This window comes from Lissotriton helveticus, chromosome 10 (assembly GCF_964261635.1).
Source record: "Lissotriton helveticus chromosome 10, aLisHel1.1, whole genome shotgun sequence".
Taxonomy (NCBI): Eukaryota; Metazoa; Chordata; class Amphibia; order Caudata; family Salamandridae; genus Lissotriton; species Lissotriton helveticus.
Window position 1 is genome coordinate 713129670 of NC_136071.1, and position 24544 is coordinate 713154213.

A 24544-nucleotide genomic window follows, 5' to 3' on the forward strand; every position below is an offset into this window, starting at 1 on the left:
ACTTTTTATTCCAAGGAAGTTTCATAATCATGCTTAACTAATTCGTCGATTGGCATTGATATGTTTTATAACTAGCGTGTCTTTGTACCTGACTTTTATGACAAAATGTCGAATAAAGCATCATTGACTTGAACTATCTCTGATTATTTTTGGCTTCCCAACAAGTTACGGGTCCATCCAGATCTCTGCTTTTTTACGTTATCCTGTTAGCCAGGAGACAAATATGTAAACGATGGACAGAATCCACTCCTCCATTTGTCTCAGAGTGGCTGACCTCATTGCTTTTGACTTCTAAGATGGACCTAGCCAGATCTTGCAGTGGAAAGAAGACAGCTTTCTGGGACTTGTTGTTGTTAAGAATGAGTTCAGGGGAGGAGCTACGCTAGCAACCAAGATGGCCGCATAAGCTCCCGGCTCCGTCGACCTCCGTCGCTGGCGGATCTATCCTGAACTTAATCCTGACCTCCCGCCAGACTCCTGCGTGTCTGAATCGTCTCTGAGTCCAGGGGCGCAATCCCGGAGTCTTTATCACCTTTTTTGACGAAGTTACACCGTCTGTCATTTTCGGGCCTCCTCCTGACTATAAGCCGGGGCCTCGAGTACTGACCCAGCCGGGTTTCAGTTGAACAACATCGGCCGCGGGTACCTGGCAGGGTCCGGTCTCATCGGAGTGAAACGAATTCTCGATCCTGGTGGTGGTCTCGAGTCCCTGCGTATATTAGCAAGACGGTGACGAGACGTGGATGCCGCGGTGAGTGGGGGTCCGATTCCTGGGACCCTGCTGCAGACCTCGGGGTCCGCGGGGGGGGGGCCGCTCTCGGCAGCGGTGTAAAGAGCGCAAAGCCTGAAAGTCGCCAGTCGCCTTCGCCCACCCCACTCCAGTTGGTTTCCCCGGAGTAGCTGGCCTCCGGGGTTGATAACCTGCTTTGTCATCGATTAAGCGGAGATGGATCGGACGAAGTGTGGACCGACACTGGGGACTGTAATGGCCGCCATCGGGGCTCTTCACTGGCAAATGGAGGCTGCTCTGCACAACTTGACTGTACGCATCGAGACTATTTGTTCGAGACCGGACCCTAGCCCAGAGTCAGACCCGCAACTTATGGTGACCCCCGCGCAGCTTGATTTTATCCGAGAGGAGAACCCCGAGCATCATTATAATCTGATGCCAATTGTGTCTGCGCAACTACAGCAGCCCGCGACTGGAGCCCCTGACCAGCCAGCAAGCTCGGCAAAGTCATCGCCCGCACATGACTTATTTCCTTCTTCGTTTCTGGAGACCTCCATCGATATTCTTTGGATAGACTTTCGTGTTTCTGATAGACTTCGAGACTTGACTCTTCTGACCCTTTTGTGCTATATTGATCCCCTCCCTTTTCTACAACGTTTTGACTATTTTGCTATTATGCTGGTCCTTTCGAAAAAGGTTTGTGTGATGGAACTTGACTGTTCTGATTCTGTGCAAGGACTTCTTTTGACACTGCTGGGTGGCATCGGTGGGAGTGAGGGTCAGATGGGATTCTGCTCTTTTTGGGTTTGGTGTACTGATTGTGTTCGACAATGGGATTTGTTGCCTCTGTGGTGTCTGGGGCTGGGCGGGATGGTCTTTTCTCTTTTGGTGTTTCCCTATCAGTTTGCTTGTAAATCTGCTTTACCTCGCTTAGTACCGTGGTAGGGAACATCTGCTCGCGGCGGGGGAGAGGGGAGCCCGCATCATATCGTAAGACATTCCTCCTCCATCTTTTCCCTTCCTTGGGGTGTAGTTTAGGGGGCGACAGGCACGCTGCTAGTGGGGTTAGGTCGTAGCCAGCTGCAGGGGTGTAGGGTGGGGGGTTGAGTTTTTTTTTTTTTTTCCTTTATTTTGTTCTATGACCTATCTTTTTTCCCTTTTCCCTTCTTCCCAAGAGATGTGGCGTATTCTCCTGAGCCTGTTATGCATATTCGGGTGACGAGTGTCCATTTTTATATCCTGTGTCCATGGTGGGCGGATTCTGATAATGTTTGCTTATGATTATTTGTATTGTATTATTTTGACCCAGCTCTGGCTGGTGCTGATATTGTCCGGATGCCTACAATTGTATTGTATTTCTTCACTTCTTCTGCCCGTTCGCCACTGTAATATGTTCTACCAACGACACCTGAAATGTACATTTCTACTCTTGTGTTATAACTAATAAAAATATATATATAAAAAAAAAAGAATGAGTTCAGACTTAACAAATTAGTTGATTTTTTTTTTTGGTCCCATGATTATGCTGCCTTGACACTCTTTTGACTAAGTTGGTTACTCCCAGTCTTTCCTGGAAGTATTATGACGATTGTCATCAAGCTCTTTTGAGCTTAGTTGAAGAGTTATCTCGCCTGGTTTAATTAGCACCCAAGTTTGTCATGATACCTGTAGGCGGGTCTCTTCCGAGGTTTCCACATCCAATTGCCTACTTTTCTCAGTTCCTTGAGCAAAGGTATAGAAAGCTTGAGCGTGAAGTGAAGTGAGGTTGGTGACGAATGAGGATAAAAAAAGAAAAGAAAAAAGAATTCAATTTACTCACACTATACAGCAAAGTGGATTAGCTTTCCTGGACATATGGATTGAATTGAAATCCAATCAAATTACCACACATTTGTACAAAAAGCCAACGGATAAAATAATTCATTGTTGTACGGGAGTTTCCATCCACCATCAATCATCCAGAATTTACCAGTATCTCAATTCGTTAGGACTCAATGCATTTCCTCTGAACTTAACACGTGTAAGGAAACCTTGAAGACTCAAAAAATGAATTATATGGACAGGGGATACCCAGAAGAACTACTGAACAAGCACATTGACCGGGCACTAGCTGTCCAAAGAGCGGACCTGCTGCAGAAGACACCTAAAAAACATCAAACAGGGTTGTCTTCATATCAAAGTATTCCACGATTTCAAATTGAATCAAAAAGAGCATATGCAAATGCTGGGAACTGTTGGAATAGGAACCAGATTTCAATAATTTGTTTCAAGAGAAGCCATTGTTTGCATACACAAGAGCACGAAATCTAAAAGAGCTATTATCTTTTAAACAACAAAAATCTTCACCCACAGGAAAAACAGGGACAAGAAAATGTTGGAACTGCATCCATTGCAGTAAAGTCATACCTGGAAAAGTACTTCTCCACCCAAGACCTGGAGAAACATATTAAATTAACTCAGACCACAGACTGTAACTCTCAAAATGTGGTATACTCAATTAAATGTCCCTGCAGATTAATATACTTAGGGAAGACTGAGAGAAAAATGCAAGTGCGACTCACAGAGCACAAAACTAAAATCAGAAATAAAAACACAAACTCCAGTCTCACCACACATTGGGAGCAGAATCAACATACAAATGCACAACTGAACTTCCAAATCACTGAGGAAGTACCAATCAGCCGAGATATTGATAATTCCAAAAACCTTTTACAACATGAGGCATTTTAGATAAAAAGGCGGAATACCCTGATGCCCCACGGGCTCCATGATAGATTCGAAATGGCCTGTTTTCTCTAGTATAATAATATGCTCCCTGTTGAAGACCCCTCAAAATGCCACTAGTTTTACAATGACTTAAGGTTTTGATTGCTTGACCTTTTATGAAGTACCTAAGGGAAATTTAGTCATGAGAATCACATCAACATTAGCTAAGACACTAGTTAGGACGTCCTTTTAAGTCTCTTATTATCATGATTGTTTGATTCCTTTGTATATAATGATGAATGTTTAATCATGTAAAACATTAGCAAGGTGGATTTTGACATCACTGCAAGAGACAACATCATATGTTTTATTACTTTGCATATGATTTTTACAATATGGATTTGATCTTTGTTAATCAACCTCTTGCCTTTTACAAATTGTTTAACATCACCTACATGCACTTGCTCAACACTAATCGTTTGAATGAACACCACTTCAAGATGGCACACATTCTCGCGGTATGAGCTAGTTAGGTATTCCAGAAACGCATTTAGAATCACTTTGAACGTGGAACACTTAGAGGCGATGCTTATGTACCTAGAATGCCACGTATTGATTCTTTGTGAGTGATTTAATTCTGTAACTGCACGGTTCATGGTCTAATTGTGGCATGAAGTCAGTATCCCTTTTCATAGTTAGCAATGGCGCTTAGAATCGGGTTGCGCATATTCTCGCAATATCGTATTTGGCTAAGAAAATAGGCGGCTTTCAGCTGGTAGAGGCGTACAGCTGAAGAGCGGGTAACGAGAAGCTTATAGGAGATGAGCGGGAACCTTGATCTGCGGCAGCATGGACACCAGGTACTATGAGCGATCTTTCTTTTTGTATCGAATCTGGGATTTCAGCTAACACTTGAGTAATGGGGGTTTCTGTAATTGTTCCATATAAGAATCGGGAAGCGGTGATTATTAATTCATTGCCAGTGAAAGGAATGTATAAGGACTATCACGAGGTATGTGCCAGTAGCTAGGGTCTATCCACAGATGTTGCTATCCCCTCTGGTTTAGCCAGAGAATAACCAAGGTTATTTACTTTTTGATTCCAGCACTGTGACTGATCCCTTTCATTGAGTAAAGATTATGAGGCCTCATTCTCGAGAACTCACGTGGCTAGTCGAGGTACGCTTATTCTTTCCATGGAGTTAGAGTTGAATTGAACATGTGAAGACTTGTGTTATGTTTACGGGAGGGCTAACATTGTCGCAAACTCATTAGCACATCATCTGATTAATTTTCTTTATCAACAGTTTTTGCCCTGATGAAGGGACTGTTCGTCCCGAAATGCATTGGGCGTTGTTCAACTGTAATGATGTACAACATTAATTGATTGTATCAATGCCAGTGAAAACCTTTATGTTATTATGTAATGTGTTTTAATTGTGATTATTAAGGTACATCAAATTGTAATGGCTGTAAAAATAAATTTTTGAAACAGATAAACATTGGTTTATAAAGTTTATTATGTTTAGGTAAATCACTTATGGCAGTGCTCGCTAGCGTCCAAGTTGCCTGAGGGACTTGGCCACACCATTTAATTTTTTAGATGCTTGGCAGGCATTTTTCATAGCGCAGCACGCTGAATGGTCAAAATAAAAACTAAAACAGGAGTATAGGAGTACAATTGAGTGCACAATCTCACACACCTTTTTAATAAAATTAAGACTTTCCGTCATAGCTTACTAGAAAATTCTACATTGTCATCTCTTGCACTTCAGATAATATCTGATGCAGCACATGTTCTACTTAGCACTTAGTGAATTGCAGATAATGGTCTTTCCGAGTTTTAGCATGGTTTTGTACAGTGCTCCAGTTTAACTTTCTGGTTTCAGTTGAAATATCAACTTATAACCAAGAACTGAACCACAGTAGGATTAATAGTATTCTCAGACTTATAGCTGGGGTCGCTGATATATACCACACTCATTCTGGTGATGTGTCTGTATAGCAGTGTTGTTTGGATATTTCTGCCGCCTTCATTGAGCTGTTACAACCTACAATGTGGTAGCAAATCCATGTTCTGCTACAAATCTCTTCTGATTGCCCCTCGATATTGTGACAGATCCCTTCTTGACTGAATTCTTAGTGATCTTTTCCATCCTTCCTATAGTGTGTGTCATTATTGGATTGATGCTGCTTGTCTTACTCCCTTCTGCCCTTCATTTGTTTGGATATTGTTGAATTATTTTCTGTCTTTGCTTAAGAGATCGTTCTGAGGTGCTATCAACATGGCTTCAAATGAATGGTTTGCATCATAAATTGTGATGTATTTATAATTTTTGGGTTCTTCAATGCACACTCGCCATGTGAGGAAGACTGATGTAGACTATGCCATGCATTTAGAAACATAACATTATTCCTTACTTTACTCATAGTTGTTAGACATGTCTCCAACCTGTCCTGCTTCTGCTGCTAATACTGTATTGATATTAAGAAATTATTATTTCGCACCACTGCTGTTGACTACATCATTTTCATAGAACCCTTGAGTTTACTCTGATTCTGTCTTGTCTTGTCTGCCTTTCTGCTTCACTTATGAAGTGCAAATGATATCAGTCACTGATGTCATTGCAAAAGTTAAACCGATGGAGTCAAGTTTGGCCAATGTTACTGAGCTGGGAAGGGGGCATTTTATTTGTTAATCTATTAGATCTTTAAGGGAGAGAAGTTTGGGGAAAAAAGCAAGTCACGTCTAGTGCCACCAGATAAATCAGGCTCATTTACCCGAATTTCCTGACCCCCGCACTACCCCAGCTCTATAGAACAACACATCCAAATCAGAACAATAGATCAGATCTAAGCACAAGCAGGCCAAACTGCTTCTACTCCACCACCCCTCTATGTCTGCTTCCCTTCTTTGCAGTTTTTCTTGAGTCTTCACCTTTTTATTCTGTCTTTCACTTATTGATTGCTGTTATTGTTATGGACTCGGGCTGCCTTCGTTTCAATGCCCGCTCCTATGCTAGCTGAATTCATTTTGTTCAGCCAGCCTCAACAAAACAGACTAATCCAAAGTGTTTGGCTTAAAGGATCTCTAGATGTATTAGCTCATGACTGCTATTTGCCCCCCAACTTGGTGGCTATCTGATATAAATTGTGCACAAGCCACTGCCGGTTGCTTATCTTTCTGATTTCTCCCAAGAGGAAAGGTATCTCACTAGTGGTCTGGCCTGCAATCCTGTACTACATCTGAGACAACTGTGTTTACTTACCTGCATAACTCTGAGACCCTAGAGTCATCTTCCTGATATCCGAATGCCACCGGAAAATAGTAGAATCGTGCTCCTGCAAAAACAAAAAAGAACAAGAGTAAAGACAGGTTAGTGCATTACCCATGACCAATGAGCTTTCTTTTGAGCCAGTACTTTTAAAATGACATTCTTTTGACTACAAAGCAGTATTTTTAGACAATAAGAAAATGAAAGTGATATGCTCAGTCTCTATAAAGCACTAGAGTGTCAGGACGTTATTTCTTAAAGAGCAGTTGGTTTTAGGACAATTGTATGAATCCACAACATTCTTGATATATATGTTCAAAGAGTAGACTGCAAGACCTAAAACTGGGTAAGCACTACAATACTAAAGGTTATTATTGATTGTATAGCAAGAGTGTACAAACAATGGTTTCTAAATATAGAATGAATGATTTATTATGAAACTCTCATAGCGTAGGTATTCATGTAAAAGTGAGTTAGGAAGTAGGTATTACGATAGATAAAGTGTCAAGCCAGTGGCGACTCCCTTGGAGAAAATCTTAAATTCTCTTCTTCTCTTCTAAGCCCCCTCTCCCTTCCTGGACTGTTTCATATGAATGTGGACAATTTGTGACTGTTGTGTGTAGTCAAGTAGGGTTTTGCAGAATTTACATAGCTCCCGAGGCAGAATCGCATTTGCAAGATATGTGAAGGCTTGTGAGTGATATTGGGGAATGGTATGAATATATCAATTCCAATAAAACTTAGGACAAGAAAAATCGTTGAGAAATTTGGGCTTTCATTATGGGTATAGAGCTTCGGCTTCCGCTTGGTCGGATATCAATAAGTCTGCTTTCTCCTCCCTTGGGGGAGGCTTAATTTTAGACATATGCATTTTTTCTAATTGACTATTACATTTTACTCCTGAAAGATTGCATAACCATGGAACTATGGGCCTTATTTAGAGTTCGGTGGATGGGATACTCCGACGCAAATGTGTCCACCGTATTACAAGTATCATAGGATATAATTCTCTTATATCTGCTATGTTTCTGACAGAGTATCACATCCAAGCATCTTTAAATCAGGCCCTATGTTTTCACACCAAGGTCCAAGATGCTGTATTGCAAATATTGGAAGATGGATTTTTATGACTTAGATTTGTTCGCAGTTAAAAAGATTTTGGAATGCAATCTATGAGTTTATTTCAAAAGTGATAGACCCATGGCATTGAGTTTAATTCCTGTGAAAGATTCATTAGGTTGTATGTCTTTGGGGACCTAGCTGCTCAAACAGGATTGTAATTTGGTCCTTATTGGATGTTACTTGCGAGATTGTTTAATTACCAAAAAATGGATATAAATTGATTGCAAAACTTTCTCTCATTGGTTTCAAAAGCTAATTCATATAACAAGACTAGAGGACTGGTATGCTAAGTGCACCTCTTTAATTAAGTCCATCTCTTTAATTAACCTAATGTAACAAAATGGGGTAAATTTGATGGCCCTGCAAGCGGTTCATCTAAAGACATTGTTTTTAAAATAAAATTATTGGCATAGGAAGGGGGGGTACAGTAGGTGCGGGCTGCCCCGGGTGTCAGCACTGAGTGGGGTGACAAAATTGCAAAAATATGTGTTTTAAACACATATTTGTGCCATTTTGTCAAGTCGGGGATGACAAGTGTCATTACTGAGGAGGTGACAAAATGGCAAAAATATGTGTTTTAAACAAATATTTTTGCCATTTTTTCATTGTCCACACCGGGTACCACCTGACCTTGCTACGCTACTGCTAACCAGATGCAAAAGGTATGTACTCACACTTTAATTCGATAAATAAATAGGTAGATTATAAGACGCAGCCAGGAATTTATACAGTATATTGCAAAGAAAATGTACAGCTCCTGTATTAATTTTTGAATCCGGCGCCAGGTTAAGAATGCATTTATTAATTAATGTATTTATTTATATTTAGGAATTGTTTCAATTGATATATTTTGCTAACATGCTCTTACATAAATAGAATATATATATTTAAAAATGTGTATTATTTGATGTTGTATCATAGCTCATTGACATTTGTGTTAAAGAAAGGGTGACTAAATCTATGTTTATGTATTGGTGAGATCCCAAACAGAGATGAAGCAATTATCTCCTGCTCATTAAGCCAAGAACAAAAGCGGAGGTGTGCTTTTTTCTGATCTTTTACCTATTTTCCAAACTTCCTGTCTGTGCTGTTTGTGTTCCTAGATTGTCAGGAGAGAGTAGTGTAGGGAGGATACAGGCTGTCATTGGCATCCAGAAACATGAGCTTGTGATATCAATTAGCACAATAGTCAATTCTGAGCTATGCTAAAGTAACATCCCAAACTCCAATTTTCTGGCATAGCGAATGAAAAGACTCCTAAACACCATAATTACAGTAAGTAAAGATATACCACCCCATCATCTCCAGTAGAGAAGCAACCCTGGGTGCCTATTCAGGTAATAGTCTCCTACTAGATTCTCGGTCTCACACATAAGCACCAGGCCTGTATTATGAAATGACACTCTGTCCCTGTTTGTGCCACAGCGCACTATTAAGCAGGTGTTCCCCGCGAATACAAGAAGAGTGAGTCCTATTCCAATTAATGGGCTGCCTCAAGGCAATCTTGAACTCGCGGCTGCCTGGGGCAGTGCATACAGAGAAATATGGAATGGCTGTTTACAAGCCTCTCCAGGCTTTACAGAGTAAAAAGGGAACTGAGATCTCCATGCAGGTGGTCCAGTGCACGAATGCACCCGCCTCCATGGGGATGTCATGAGACCCCATTTGCCCCCTCCAGAAGGCAATTGATTATAGTGTAACACCTTTTGTTGTGCACTGTGAATGTGCCTCCTAAGGGACTGTTTGCCTCTGCCCCGTGTCTGTAATAGGATGTGGACACAAACGCAAAGTGATTTCCTAATTTGCATGGGGCCACGCATGAGAAGGTGCAGAGAACACCCTCTCAAGATAGCACTGCAGCTAAATGTTCACCAGTGCCATCAGTATTGCAGAAGGGACCACACAAGTGTCTGCTACCCATTCTGCAATACCATAATGCCCATGGATGCACACACTCATTGAATCTATTTAATGTAATTGGTTCTGTCTGTGTATATAATATAGGCACACACCCTACTAGTAGAAGTTCAGTGAAACACTGTACATAAACAGTGTTGGAAAGAAAGATGGAATGCATTTCAGGTTGTTTCAACGGTAGTTGAACTGAGTAAGTTAAGGTGCTAGTAATCTTTAGATGGTTAGAGAGTTTGGGGGAGACCTAGAGGTTGGGCTGCGATGTTACGGACAATCTGAGATCAGGAAAGCAAAAAACATTAATTGTGATGGCACCAGTGCTTTACACAGGTATTTTATGTAAGTGTTTACAAGTACTGAAGCCAAAATACCTGCAAACTACAGGATTCAGAAAGATGTACATGGATTACAATGTTTCTTTGACTATCTTTTATTTGTGTAGTTACCGGGTGGGGGTGGTTTAAGCACTGCACAAGATGGCCACACTGTGACAAGTTACAGAGAGACCAGGATGAAAGCTCCATTCTAGAATCTGTCAAGAGACTCCATTCATTTCCTGAATGGCTTGGAGCATTCTCTCAGGCATAGATTTCTTTGGGATTTATGCCACTCCAATGTATGCTGCCTGTCGTGGGACATCTTCCCTCATAGAAAGAGATGTCCGCCATCTTATGAAGCTGCATTTGCATATTGTCCTTCGTGCCATTTATTTCTATCGAAAGTGTCTACCAAATGACCATCAAGTACTTTCTACAAGCTTTGTGGATGGTTTTCTGTACAAACCCAATTTTGTGGACTCAAATTTTTCTTGGGCTTTATACTCTGACGTTTCTGTTGCTTTCCTGTACCATCTTCCTCAATTTCATCATAATGTTTCATCAATGCCTTATCAGGAAGATTCTGCATTGATTGGTACTTAATGATGTATTCCTTTTTTAGTCCCTGGGTCCACCTATATTCGATTGCAGACTTTGTGGCACTTTGTTCCAAATAATAAGCACATCATGGAGCGTTCACATATCCCGTGACACTGTGTATATGGAGAAAATGAGAAACTAAAGTGGAGTGGTGACATTTTCTGTGTATCCTCTGAATTTGATGATATTATGAGCAATATAGTTGAGAGTGCTTCCCAAAAATTGGATAATACCTGTGTTCATACCAAAAACATCCTTGCTTAATACATCAATAATATGTACAAAAAAGTGACCAAAGAAGACTCCCTCTCCAGTCTGCTCCTATTTCTTTGGAATTATTACTTTAGGAAATTGCTCTTAAACCATAGATGGAAGAAACTAATAAAGCACTTAAGGTTTTAAATGAAAAATGGGAATTTTTAGGCAAATGAATTTCAGACACGGAGCAGTAAGTGAGTGATCTAAGAGCTGCTGCCTCAAAAATTGATCACTTGAGAACGGAAGTTGCAGTTCTCAAAACGCAATCTGATGATCTTGAAAATAGTAATTTTGGAAATAAGTTTCAGATTAATGAACTTCCCATATATCTAGAAGGTTTTGACCCTATTGACATTTTTTAGCCCTTCATTCCAAATGATGTTCACAAGCCCTCTACTGCACAATCAAATGTTTCAAGGGCTCATGCTACAGCAGAAGGAAACAACTTCTTGGCATGAGACTCACTTTGGGAGCTATGAATGACAATTCTGTCATCCAATGGTTCCTGAAACCTGAAAAGCAGAAAGTAAAAGTATTCTGTATGATACATTGATATTTAGTCATATGTTTTAGCTCACTTCCAACATGATTCGCAAGGGACTATATATATATCTAGATAATTAAATGACTTGCACATTTTTCGCCATGTAATTGGGGGATTCTTCTCAAAAAATGCTTAATGCATACTCTGACTGGAACATATCTTTTCTTAACCAATTGGTTTTAAAGTCATGTGGAATTGTTGAAGGAATGGAGTTGGATGTTATATCAAAGTCTGAGATGTGACAAGAAGAAGATTTTTCCTATTTTTTACTGTTTTTCAAAATTCTGTCTTTCTAGCCTGAAAGATTAGAGCTCATGGTAATTTTGCAGGTACTCGAGGAAATGCTAAAACTGGAGGAGAGTTCATGGCCGTATTTCCGTCACTCTATGATAATGGAGAAAGGTGGAGTCTAAAATGAATTTATTATTTCATTCAGGAAACTGGAGTGGTTTCCAATAATACTGAACGCTAATTCTGTCCCATAGAGCGTTTTTTTCTGTCTATGATTGCGGGATTCTTGCCAAGTTAGAAAGAACAGGTTTATAGGCATCTCTCTCTTGCAGATGATGCAGCATAATTTAAAAATAATAGAGGCAGTAGTGTGGTGTGTGCAATATCAAAGCCTTAAACTCCCTCCCAAATGATATAGTTAATCTAAAAATGTACCTCAACTGCATTTTCAAACTACTGGCCTTGTGTACTAATCTCTGGTCATCTTGCAGATACAATGTATGTGCAGTTCTGCAATGTGACCCAAGATTATACCTGAGTTACATTTTAAATACACTGGAGTACATGTAGTAATTCCAGTAATTTTGTGCTTTTCTTGTGACATGAAATCACCCACAATTATACGACTAAGACTGTTTGCATAATTTTAATTTGGGACAAACATACCGAAGAGCACAGGGTGGAAGTGGCTACTAGCTGCTGCTGTTCCTATTCTGTTGCATTTAGGGCTAATTCCTTAGCACAAAATGCATCCTCTGGTTCATTTTGCACAAGAGGTGCATTTTGCACTAAGAAAATAGCTGTAAATGAAGGGCTATGCTCCTTGCGTAATTCCGTATAATCGTGCATGATTGTGCTGTAATTTTGCATAATTAAGCTACAGCAAATTATGTGATTTACGCCCACCCAAGATTATTTATGGGATGCTGATATGACAGCAATTTCAGTTGTAAACCCTGAGAATGCCGTAAATGTTTCACATTTGCAAACTTTCTTTCTGTAGCCTCTGACGTTTTAGCTCATAATTGCACAGGATGTCCTCTGCACTTCCTTTCTAGAGTGAAGGAGACATAGCTCACATTTTCTGCACCCATGTAGCTTGCATTTGCAGAGCATTCATGGAAGGAACGCTTTATGGAATGCTTGCAAATTACACTACTCTGATTTCCAGTAGATTTGTTCTTTTCATAAATCACATGACTGGTAGGGTTCCTTGATTTCTGGCCATCTCTGAGCCCCAATACAGACTCCACCAGCCTTGCAAACTGAGAGGAATGTGGAGAGTTATTAGCCCTGTTACATATGTGGCATTGTAAGTATTTTTGAAGACAGAAAGCTTTTTTCTGGACACCCCATTCAGAAGGTGATTAAGCGTCCTCACAACCTAAACTTTAATGGCGTTTCCTCACTCATGGTCACTTCAAGTGTTGGGAAAAAAAAGCTGCAGTGGGACTTCAGCTTCTAGTGCTGGGCAAAATATGTCAACTTGGGCTTCTTCATTAGTCAAAATGATCACATAAGTATCAAGCAAGAGTTGTTGACAAGCTTTAAAAAAAACCTTTCGAAGAGGGTGGTCTGTTCAGAGAATTATGATTTAGGGTCCCAGTCCAAGTTAAAGTATGAATAACTATAATCTTATTCATATATAAGAAGGTATTTCAAAAATATTGATGCATCTCAAAACATTTCAGACGATGCCCCTTGCTACTATTTTTGTCCCTGGAGTTTCTTTTTATTACTGTTGCCACTTCTACTGAATCTACTTCAGGATATGATTGCCTCGCTCTTTCCTTTTGCCTGATTTCAGGGGAAGTTTAGTGCCTAGCCTTCTAAACAATGAAGATTAATATAGAAGTTATTCAACTTTTATATTACCTTTAATTTTTTATTAAGAGCTACAAGAATGTGAAGTAGGACTTTTAGCTTTTGTGTTTTTTCCTCCTAATTGGGACACTTATAAGGAGACATTTGACACCTTCCATGTGTAATGTTAAGTGCATGGTAGCACATGAGTACTGGAGGAGTTACCCTTTTGTTTGGGCAATCAAGAACAGCACTCAACAAACATTCTCAGCATCCACTCCTTGACAAGGCAAAGGGTTGACACTTATCAAGAATGTTGGGTATGGGGCATTCAAAGTAACTTACTGAATGCCATTAAAGATCTATATACAGGAAAATGAGCCCAGGTAAAATTAGGGGATGGCAGTTGTGTGACTAAGAAAATTAACATAAACAAAAGATTAAAGCAGGGGTGTGTGTTAGCCCCAGTCTTTTCAACTTATATTTATCCGATCTTGAAGATTCTCTCCTGGAAGTAAATAGTCACCCCCCAACGCTAGACCAAGAGGAAATCAGATGCCTTCAGTACGCCAATGATATTGTGCTACTAAGCCAAACCCCAATTGGTTTACAATGCAGTATGAGTGCATTAGGTAAATACTTGGAAAAGAAAGGTTTAGAACTATATTTGACCAAGACAAAGATAGTAAGATTACTGGATTCCAAATACAAGACATACTCTTGGTACTTGCTCGGAAAAAAAGTCGAGACTGTAGCCACATATAAATATCTCATATTTAAAGACGAATAAAAATTGAGTTATAAACAGCAGCTAATGGCTATGCAGGCTAAAGCCCAAACACTCATATATGGCTCCAAACTATTAATAAAAGAAATTAAGCTGTCCATCCTATGGCCATCTTCTATCCATAATGCGTGCACAATTAATGCCATTGTGACCTATGAAACCGAAACAATGAGGGGACGCAAAATCCCAACTCTAAACAAAATCCAAACAAAAATTTACAAAGCTGTCTTTCACATCCAAAAATCAGCCCCTTCGGCACAAGTTCGACTTTAGTTCGGCTTGCCCAACCAAATATTCCGGAGCAAATGTGCATTCACTAAACTATGTAGGAGGCTTTGCGCATCCGAAAGTGGTTCTATTGATAACCTGTGTTGGAAAGAAATTGAGGTGCAAAAAGAGAATGATATACAAGTCTCTTGGGGCGTCTATCTAAACCAGGCTATAGAGGAACTTTGCTTGTGAGACATTTGGATTTCTAGCATTGGGAAAGAGGCCTTTAATGAAGCAATTAAATTAACAACAAAATCCCAGTCCCACTCTATAGATGAGAATACTCTATTACAAAGACGTCATGCCTGACAGTGATTAATTCATATAGTACCTGGAAGCCTCAGGAATATTTCCTAGCTCACTTCTCAATAGCCCTAAAACATCAGTTCATGAAATTTCGCTTTGGTAAGTGGGAAACGAAGGACCTAATTCCTTCCTGGAAAAATCTGAATCAAAATGAAGACTGCTGATTGTGTAACTATAAACAAGAATCTTTACCACATATTCTCTGCATATGTCCAAAGTTCATGAAAGAAAGAAAACAATTACTGAAAGAAAGGTTTATAACATGGACATTCGAACATGCAAACAACTTGGTTAGGGGGGCTTCAATCCCCCTAGTTTGCAGGGGGGGGGTAATTTATTAAAATCTGAACCTAAAAGCCTTAGGCCAAATTCCTGTGGAACCCTGAAACTGATTTTTAGTACTTTAGGAAATCTCAATAAGACGGAACAATGTGTATATGTAAAGCAGAAACACCTTTTTTCTTTTTTAAGGTTAAAGCACTTTATGGATAACGAACAGTACTGGTCTTCTAATATTCAAAAAAGAGTCACAGTTTATATTTTCAATATCAGGTTTATAATGATGATTATTTTAAGGTTAAAGCACTTTATGGACAATAGAATTGAACTTGTTTTCACTAAAACCCTAACAATAATCCATGGTTTTATACCTTTTATCAATGGATTTTATTAGGATATTTATGTACGTAAAGGATGTTGTCTTGGTGTAATGGTTTTAAAAGACTGAACACTTGAATAAATAAACGAAGCACTTTACAAAAAAGAGAATGTTGGGTAAGAGATTATGGAGAGTTCCATGCAAGCCACATCACCTAGCAATTCCCTGTGTCTCTAGTTTTTAGAAACAACATGATTGGTAGGGTTGCTAGTGTACCAGTCTGTCCTGTGCCCAAATAATGCTTCAACCACAAAAGAAACTGATAGGAAATTGTTTTTGTTTGAGGAACAATATTGACATGTCCACAGCATTCAAGCTCAGCAAACATCCTAAATTCCAAGCAACTTTCTTAACATTTTCACATTGTATTTTTGGCCATTTCTTGTCTTGTGAGATAGGCCTGCCCTTGTGGGTGGGGGACATTTTGCTTGGTAAAGTATGGGAATGCTGGGTTTTAGGACTTCTACAATTCCCACACATTCTAAAAAAATTCAAAGTGATCTAAGAAAATTCTGTCTTACCAAAAGTTTGATTTCTTGAGATATTCTTTGTAAGAAAATGTAGTGATGCACACACACTATATCACCATGATTTCCCCCAAGTCGGAATTGTTTAAAATGAATGGAGTGTGTATGTTTTGTCAGGTGTCTGCTGACCAGATTGTATTTTTCTTTTTTGCACTAAAATGCACTAGGTTATTTACACAAATGACAGCTGTTCATTTCAGATTTTCTCTAGTCTTCAGAAATGTTTAGCTTTCTGAGTTCACCTTAACATTTCACACCTGTTTCCCCTACATAAGTCAGCAGAAACCTATACAAACAGGAGATATTGACAGCTACTCAGAACATTGCAAGAACTGCGTACTAGAAGCTTTAAAAAAAGGTAATCTTAGCACCACGGAACTTTTATAGAGCCACTTTTACTAAAGAAAAAATACACATTCTCATATGGCCCTGCCTTCCCATTCTTCAAAAAAGTCAATTTTTGCCATATTTTTCAGGTCCTTCCAGAATAAATCACAAGCCCTAGGTATCCTTAGAATCACGAACATGTGGGGAAAAAAAGAACATATGGTTGCCCAAGGTATCTTTTGTGGAAAAAAAGTATGAAGGGTGAAGCTCAAATTGCTCCAAATGTAAAAAAAAATAGCTCAGCATAGGTGCAACCCTCCTCAGTTAATGGCTAAAGGGATAGGAGCTACAATGCACAAAATACAAACTGGCATGATCTGATGAACCTATTGGACAGCATGAATATGTCCCCTCAATGTTCAAGCCCAAGTATACAAAGACAAAACTCTTCTACATGGACAGCTTCTACTTTACAAATAATATCGCAACCTTGTAGGAGTCCCTATGCCATTAGTGGTTTGTGACAGCCACTGGGGTCACAAAGCCGATGCATTTCATTGCAATTCATGATATGGATGAAGCCCCTTTCTGACCACTCCTCCTCCTAAATTGCAAGGTGTGGCAGTTTGTACGTTACAAGTGGCAAAGACATTAGCGACTCATAATGTAAGTTTATGATTTTCTGATTTACAGGTTAGGCGGCAGGAAAATTATGGGATACATCAGGCCTGTGTGGGTGATCCCCCCTAGATGTACAATGTGTACATTTTTAACAACATTAGAACTACAAAAATTGATAAAAATGATTAATGTTCTAAACATATACCTTGCAGATTTCATGACGCTCCTTGACACTGATTCAAAACTCACTATGCTATATTACAAGGATTGTAACTTATGACCTGCAGGCAACACTAGGATCTCTGTGGCAAAATCCATAACCCAATGAGATATTTACAAATCAGTGACCTTTATGTTATACATAATGCTTTGCACAGGCACAACAACCCTCTATTGTATTTTATGATGAGTCAGACCTGTGCCTAAACTGCAAACACATCGGTCCAGCAGGTGCATTAACCACTAGAGTTATCGCAACCCTCAAAATTGCTGGATACACAAAGATCTCTACAGTAGGTGCCTTAGCCACTTAAGATATTTTAAAATGCAGCCTGTTTATGAGCAAGTAAGCCAGAACAGATTTACCGCCACATTTATACTGACTGCCAACTTCTTTAGGGCAGAATTTTTAAAAAGAAACATAAAAGTCGGCTTCCAGACAGGCACCTCATGACTCCGCCCCTTGTGACTCCACCCTCTTTCTACAGCCACATCTTGGGGCATATTACCAAGGGGGGTGATAGGCAATTATCGCCGATTTAGCGGCCGTTTTCGGCCGCTAAGCGGCGATAATTCTATCGCCCTATTAGCAAGCTGTCGCTAACTGAAGTTAGCGACAGCTTTTAGGCGATAGCGAGCGGTTCGGGGCCCGCTTTGCATGTCAGCGATGTTTATCGCTAATGACATGCAAAGTGGGCGTACCCAACCAGTTAGCGACTGAAAGCAGTCGCTAACGTCGCTATCGCCTATTAGCAAGGCAGGCGTAGCGATGGAAATATTTGCGCTAAACGCGAATATCTCCAAATACTAACACCTGCCCAGACCAGTTCTTAGCCATGTTATCCAATGGGAGGTGGATAACATCGCTAAGAGCATTTCGTCGCGAATGCGTGAATATCGCTGTATTCTCAGCGATATTCACGCATTTCGCCACTATCGCTGGATATTTTAGCACAATGGAGAAAAATGTTGCTAATAGCATGTTTTCTCCGCTAACATATCCAGCAATAGGCAGCGATTAAAAAAAATGCGCTAAGCGCATTTTGCGATAAATATCGCTATTCCTTGGTAATATGCCCCCTTGTCCCCAATGTATGGGGTTCTGGCGTAATTTCTTTCAATATCCAGCACTGCCTAGACGTAAAAGGAATTCAGATACACTCTGGCTTCGTGACCTCATATCACACATGTAGAAGTTGTAGGTGATTTTAGTGGTTATTATTTGATGGCGGTGTCTATCGACATGAAGCACTTTCGTACCTTATCTAACCGGTAAGATGCGTATTTTAGCTCAAGTGCTTGATTTATCCTATTGAGTTATAATGCAATTCAGATGTTATTCTGTTTTGCTACATTTTCAGACGCTCTTCGTTATAACCTGTCATTTTTAATGCCTCACTTTGATGTTAAATGTCCATCTAGTACCAAACATTACAAGTGCCACGTTTCCACAATGATGAAGAGAATGATTGAATAGCAGGATGATTGAAAACCCTGATGGTCACACGCCTGATTTCCTGAAATGTGAAATGATTTATGTCTTACACTAGAGTCTGTAGTTAGCACAGTGCAGGCTACAAGGCTGATCTTAAAAGGCGCTTCTCCTAAGCACAACAGTGACATCTTGTGCCTATCAATATACAGAAACGAATTGCATAAACTTTGCAGTTTGCACCGGTGGAAAAATACAGAAACATCATTTGGTGCGTTTTACTGCCTGCCTTACAGGAAATGAAGCAAACAGTTTTTGCTTAAGACCATGTCACATTTTGCACAGGGCAGAAAACTGAGAAAATGCATTGTGAAATAATTGCAAAAAAATATGACGATACATATTTTGCTTATAAATTATTTTACCTGGGTAACAGAATCTTTAACAACAAAGTCTGAGGCATGCATAACCAGTGTAAAGAAATAGCAGAACCAAACTGATTTACTCTGTTTTCTTAATATGGAACAAAGCAGATCTATTTTGCCCCACAGTACGGGTCGCATTAAAGAGGTTAGGAAACGTTTGTTCCATTATCTACTACGTAAACATGTCAAAATCAGAAAAAAACGGAATTTGCTGCTTTTAACCCAGCTGCAAAAATCTTTTATCCTCCTTGTGAGCTTAGTATGAGTTAATTCGGATGCACAAGCAACTAGCGTTCCCTGCCGCCATTGCAATTAAGAGATCTGCAGAACACTGCACATTAGTTTCACCCAGACATTTTAGGTGTTTAAAGCAGCCAAAATCTTCTAGTAAAACTCTAGGGTAAAATGAGGCATTCTGGGGGAATCAGAATCGAAATAAGAGAGATTACCTCCGAGTCCACATGTGATTTCCAGTAGTTCTCCCACGTGGAGATACCAGTACCCTGGTAACCTTAACCCTAGGGCCGTTGAATTATTAGCATCAAATTTGGCGCACTCGTAATGTCCTATTACTTACCGGTAATCTTCATTACTCCTGGTCCCGTTGACCTCGTCCCATTCCTTAAAATATGGAGATAACCATCTCCATGACAGAAAAAAAGAAAGGAGCATGCTGGGATACCTTACCTGCTCCCTCCCACTGGGAGTACATAAGCAGTACCAGCCCAGCATGCAGCCTGAAAATACCAAGCCAACAACAGGAAGGCCGGCCGCAAGGGAGGGAGGGAGGGAACTAAGGAATGGGACGAGGTCAACGGGACCAGGAGTAATGAAGATTACCGGTAAGTAATAGGACATTACCCCCAGGTCCCTCCTGACCTCGTCCCATTCCTTAAAATATGGAGAATACCAAAGCAGAAAACCCGGCCTTCCGGAACCCCACCAACAACAAGGGCACTAGACCAAAAAACAGCACCCCACAGGCCCGAACCAAGACCCCAAAGGCCAGAAGGGGACCGCCACGCAGAAGGGAGGCACAGAAGCAGAGCCAAGCACCCAAGGGAGCAGGCAGAGGAGCCAAAACCCAGGGCCCCCCCTCCACGACCACACGAAGCCCAGGAGAAGCGCACGCTCCACAACAGAGAACGGAGCCAGGAAAGGGCAAAAAATATCGAGAAACCCCCAAGGGCGAAGCCCCCGGACCCAGGCCGCCAAACAACCAGGGACCAACAGGCCAAACCAGCCCAGAGGAGAAGGGCAGAAAAGAACATCCCGCACAGGGCGGACGAGCCGAAGGAACAGGAAGGAACAAAGCAGAGGGACAACCCCAACACAGCAGGGGAAGCCCCCAGCAGAACCTAAACCAGGGCAGCAACAGGGAACCACAGAGGAACCCGGCCACAGGGCAGGACCAACCAAAGGCCAACCCCCGCAGAAACGCCGCAGAGCAGCCACACCCAAACGGACAACCAACCGGGAAAAAAACCCGGCGCCCCAAAAACGACCAAGACCGGGGCAAAAACGAGGGCGCAGCCAAGAAAGACAACAAAGGCCCACACGGAACTAGGGAAACCAAAACCCCAGAACCGGACAGGAGGAACCGACCCCCAGGAGGAGAAAGGGACACACCACGGAAACACCGAAGGCGAAACCCCAAAGGCAGAAGGCCAACAACAAGGCCCACAGCCCAACCCCAAGAAACCCACCGGAGAACAGGCAGGACAGCCAGCCAGGAGGCACACAACACCGCACCACCAGGACCCAGAGGGAGAGGCAAAAAGGAACCCCCAACCAGGAAGGGGCACAGGAAAGGCACAACAGCCAACCACAGCCAGACCTCCCAGAGAAAGGAGAACCAGAGGAAGGAAGCCCAGAGCCCACAAAAGGGACCTAGCGCCACAGCCAACCGAAGGGAGCGGACCCAGAAAGGACCGAAGACCAACCCAGGACCACAACAAAGCCCAAGAGAAGGAGCAGCCAGGAAAGGAACCCAGAAAGGACCAAAAAACAAGGACCCTAAGCAAAGAAGGGCCCCACAGCACAAAGCCCAACAGAAGCAAGCCAAGAGGCTCACCCGGCACCCAAACACAAAGCGAACAGGACGCCAAAACAGGGACCGGAAAAGGCAAAACCAACAAAGGCAGAGCCACGGCCTCCCGAGCACACGGGAAAAAAACACCGGCACCGAAAGCAAAGGACAGGAGCCCAAAGAAGCCCAAGGCGCACCACACAACAAGGGAGCGGGAAGGGACACCCCAGAACCAACGAGAGAGCAAAGGGCACAGGCCGAAAACAGCCGGCACGGGGGCACCGGGCCAACGCCAGGCCCCCCAAAGCCCCAAAACGGAAGCAAAGCCAACCGCAACCCAAGGCAGAGCGAGAGAGGCGGGAAGCAAAAACCCGGCCACACACCAGGGGAGGCAGACACCCAAACCCCTCAAGGAGCTCAAAGGCACGGCCAACAGGACAAGGCACAAGAGGGGAAACAGGGCAGCAGGCAAGAAGAAACCCGAGCCAACACCACCAGAAAGGCCAAGACCCACCAGCACAGAGGATGGGTACAACAAACCCAACCCCCCCCCCCCCCCGGAAACCAGGGGGAGACACCACCAGAAGGCAGACACCCCGAGCACGGGGTAAGCAAAAGCACCCGAAGGGAGCAAAAAGCGCCCAATAGCGAAAAAGGCAGTCAGGCAGGGCCGGCACCCAGACAGGCACACACCCCGCACAAACCAACAGAAGGGTAGGAACCAAGGGGCGAAAGGAAAGCGCAGAGAGGCCACACACCCGGGGAGACCGACACCCAAAACCCACCAGCAGGGAAAGGGCACAGCACAGCCAGGAACGGCAGACGGAGCAGCCCAGGGCCAGGCCCACGAAGAACAAGCGTCCACCGAAGGCAGAGCCAAAGACCCAGCGACAAGGCGCCCCCAGGACAGAGAAAGGGCCCAACAGCCCCCCCCCCAAGGAAACAAGGGGAGGACAAAGGAAACCCGCCGAAAGCCAGAAGGCCCGAGCAGGGCCCAAGCAAAGCCCCCATAGAGGAAGCAAGAGGCGACCAGCAGCGGAAACCACAGGAAACCCAGAGGCACGAACCCGGACCAAACCCACAGGAACGCCAGGAACCGAAGGACAGAAGGCCGCAAAAAGCGAGCCACGACCCAGCAGGAAGACACCCCACCAGGGACGGCCAGGCAGCAGGAGGACCAGAAGCCACAGCCACAGGGCAACACAGCCGCAGAGCACAGCACAAGCGGCAAACGACCCAATCCAAGCGGCAAGCACCAGAGGGAGAGGCAGGCCCACCACAGGAGAAAGACCCCAGAATAGAGGAGGCACGGGGAAGGCAAACCAAGGCAGCAACAGAAGAGCCAAGGCAGCACAGGAGACCAAGCAGCATGCAGACACGAGCGGAGGAAACAGAGCAGGAAAACAGCACATACCCCACACAACCGCCAGGGAGACGCCCAGAGGACTACACCCCTCAGCAACCGCCACGGACGGCAGCAGGCAAAGACGGAAACAAGTCCAGCAAGGCCAACCCGTCCACACATATCCCAACCGCCACACAGCACACAAGGACAGTGAACAGGAAAGAAACAGGGATCGCCGAAACACGGCACTTACCAAGGAGGCAGGAAGAGGGTCACATCAGCACCCCCCCCCCCCACCCCCAGTAGACCGGCCAGGCGCCCACCAGAACACCAGCGCCGGGCAGAGAAGTCCGCCCCGCCGAGGCCACAGCAAGAGCCACACAGGCCACAGCAGGGAGCCAAGGACCCGGCCCAGGAGGAACCTGCAAAGAAAAGACAGCAGGAAAGGCGGACATCAAAGAAAGAACAGGGACCGCTACGCGGTACTCACCAGGAGGGCAGGAGGAGCGCCCCAAAAGCTCATCGCCCCCCAAGAAACCTGCCCAGGCGCCCACCAGGACATCAGCGCCGGGCAGAGAAGGCCACACCATACGCACAGCCGCAGAAGAAATCCACGGAAACAGCACCGGGAGGGTGCAAGCCAGACCAACAGGACGTGTCCCAGCAGGGGAAAGTGCGAGAAGCCAGCCCAAAGCCATGCCCACGGACCCACTGCAACCAGACGGAAAGGCACGCCAAACACGTCCTGCAGCAGGCCTCAGAGCACACCAGAGACACAGCAAGCGGAGGCCATGAGAATCGGGACCGCAGGCAAGGCAGCAGCAGCGTCAAGTGCTTAAAAAGGGCCGATGGTAGAGCAGGGTATCTCAAAGGGAGCCGGTGAATAACACATGCACAGCACAGGGACCCAAGGACAAAATCATCTAAGCGCCGAGTAAGGGAATCGCCCAGCAGCATGGGATGGGTAGCCCACACCCAGACAAGAACCTGGGACCCCAGCAATGCAGCCTGCAGCACCGGCAACAAGCCACACCACCGGGAGCAAACAGGAAAAACTGCAAAGATGTAGTACAGCACGAAAACACCGCAAAGCGGGACTCACCCGCAGTGGGGGCCGCAGCACCAGGAAACGAGGCCCCCACACACATCGCCGGCCCCAGGATCCCACCAGCGCCAAGCCAGCAAGGCACAGGAACCGCGCGTCTCCCACCCGGCCAAGCTCGGGGAGACGCGCCCAGGCGACCCGGAAGTACAGCGGGATGACGGCGCACCAGCCGCAAAGGGCCGGCAATCCAGGAGGCAGCCAGGAAGAAGCCCCGCGACCCAGCAAGCCAGGCAGGCCGGGAGGCAGACCACCAGGAAGCAGCACCCCTGCCCTCGAAGCCAGGCAGCCGGGCAGGGGAAGCAGAGAAGGACCAGCACGCCACCCCAGCCCAGCAGAAGCGGGCGCCGTCCTGAAGAAGAATCCAGGTAAGGAAATTACACCACAGTACACACGTCTAACAACCATTCTGTCGGAGACAGAAAAAAAGAACAGGCTGCATGCTGGGCTGGTACTGCTTATGTACTCCCAGTGGGAGGGAGCAGGTAAGGTATCCCAGCATGCTCCTTTCTTTTTTTCTGTCATGGAGATGGTTATCTCCATATTTTAAGGAATGGGACGAGGTCAGGAGGGACCTGGGGGTAATGAAGCCCTTTGTGCCGTACATAGACTGGAGCAGACCCTGTTTTCTCCATTTCTATCAGATATCCCTTAAATCGGGACAAACTAGTGTTTGCTTCATTTTTGCACTGTTGCAAAGTTAATGTAAATGTATACATTATAACTAGGGTTTCGCCATTCGTAGGTCAATCCATTGGGCAGATCTACAAGGAAGTGCCGCAGCGTGGCACCGCAAGCCCTTTGCTGTGCAATGCTGCGGCACTTCTGAAACAGAGGGATGCAACATATTTACAAGAATATATCGCATCTCTGTGCTTCCCCCTGCGCTGGCGCACAAACTGCAGCCATGCCCTGGCGCTTGCACCCTTGCACCATGGTGCAAGCATCCCTGCGTCGTGGGGATTAGACACTAAAGAGCACAAACAGCAGACCAAGG

At 43.7% G+C, this 24544-nt stretch overlaps 1 long non-coding RNA gene across 1 annotated transcript in view; it reads right to left on the reverse strand.

The window, feature by feature from the left end:
- Positions 1 to 24544, reverse strand: part of LOC144785467 (uncharacterized) — a 52855-nt gene that overhangs the window by 22971 nt on the left and 5340 nt on the right. Inside the window, exon 3 of the long non-coding RNA XR_013601911.1 lies at positions 6705 to 6777. This is a non-coding gene — a long non-coding RNA (uncharacterized LOC144785467). The remainder of the gene's footprint in view (positions 1 to 6704; positions 6778 to 24544) is intronic.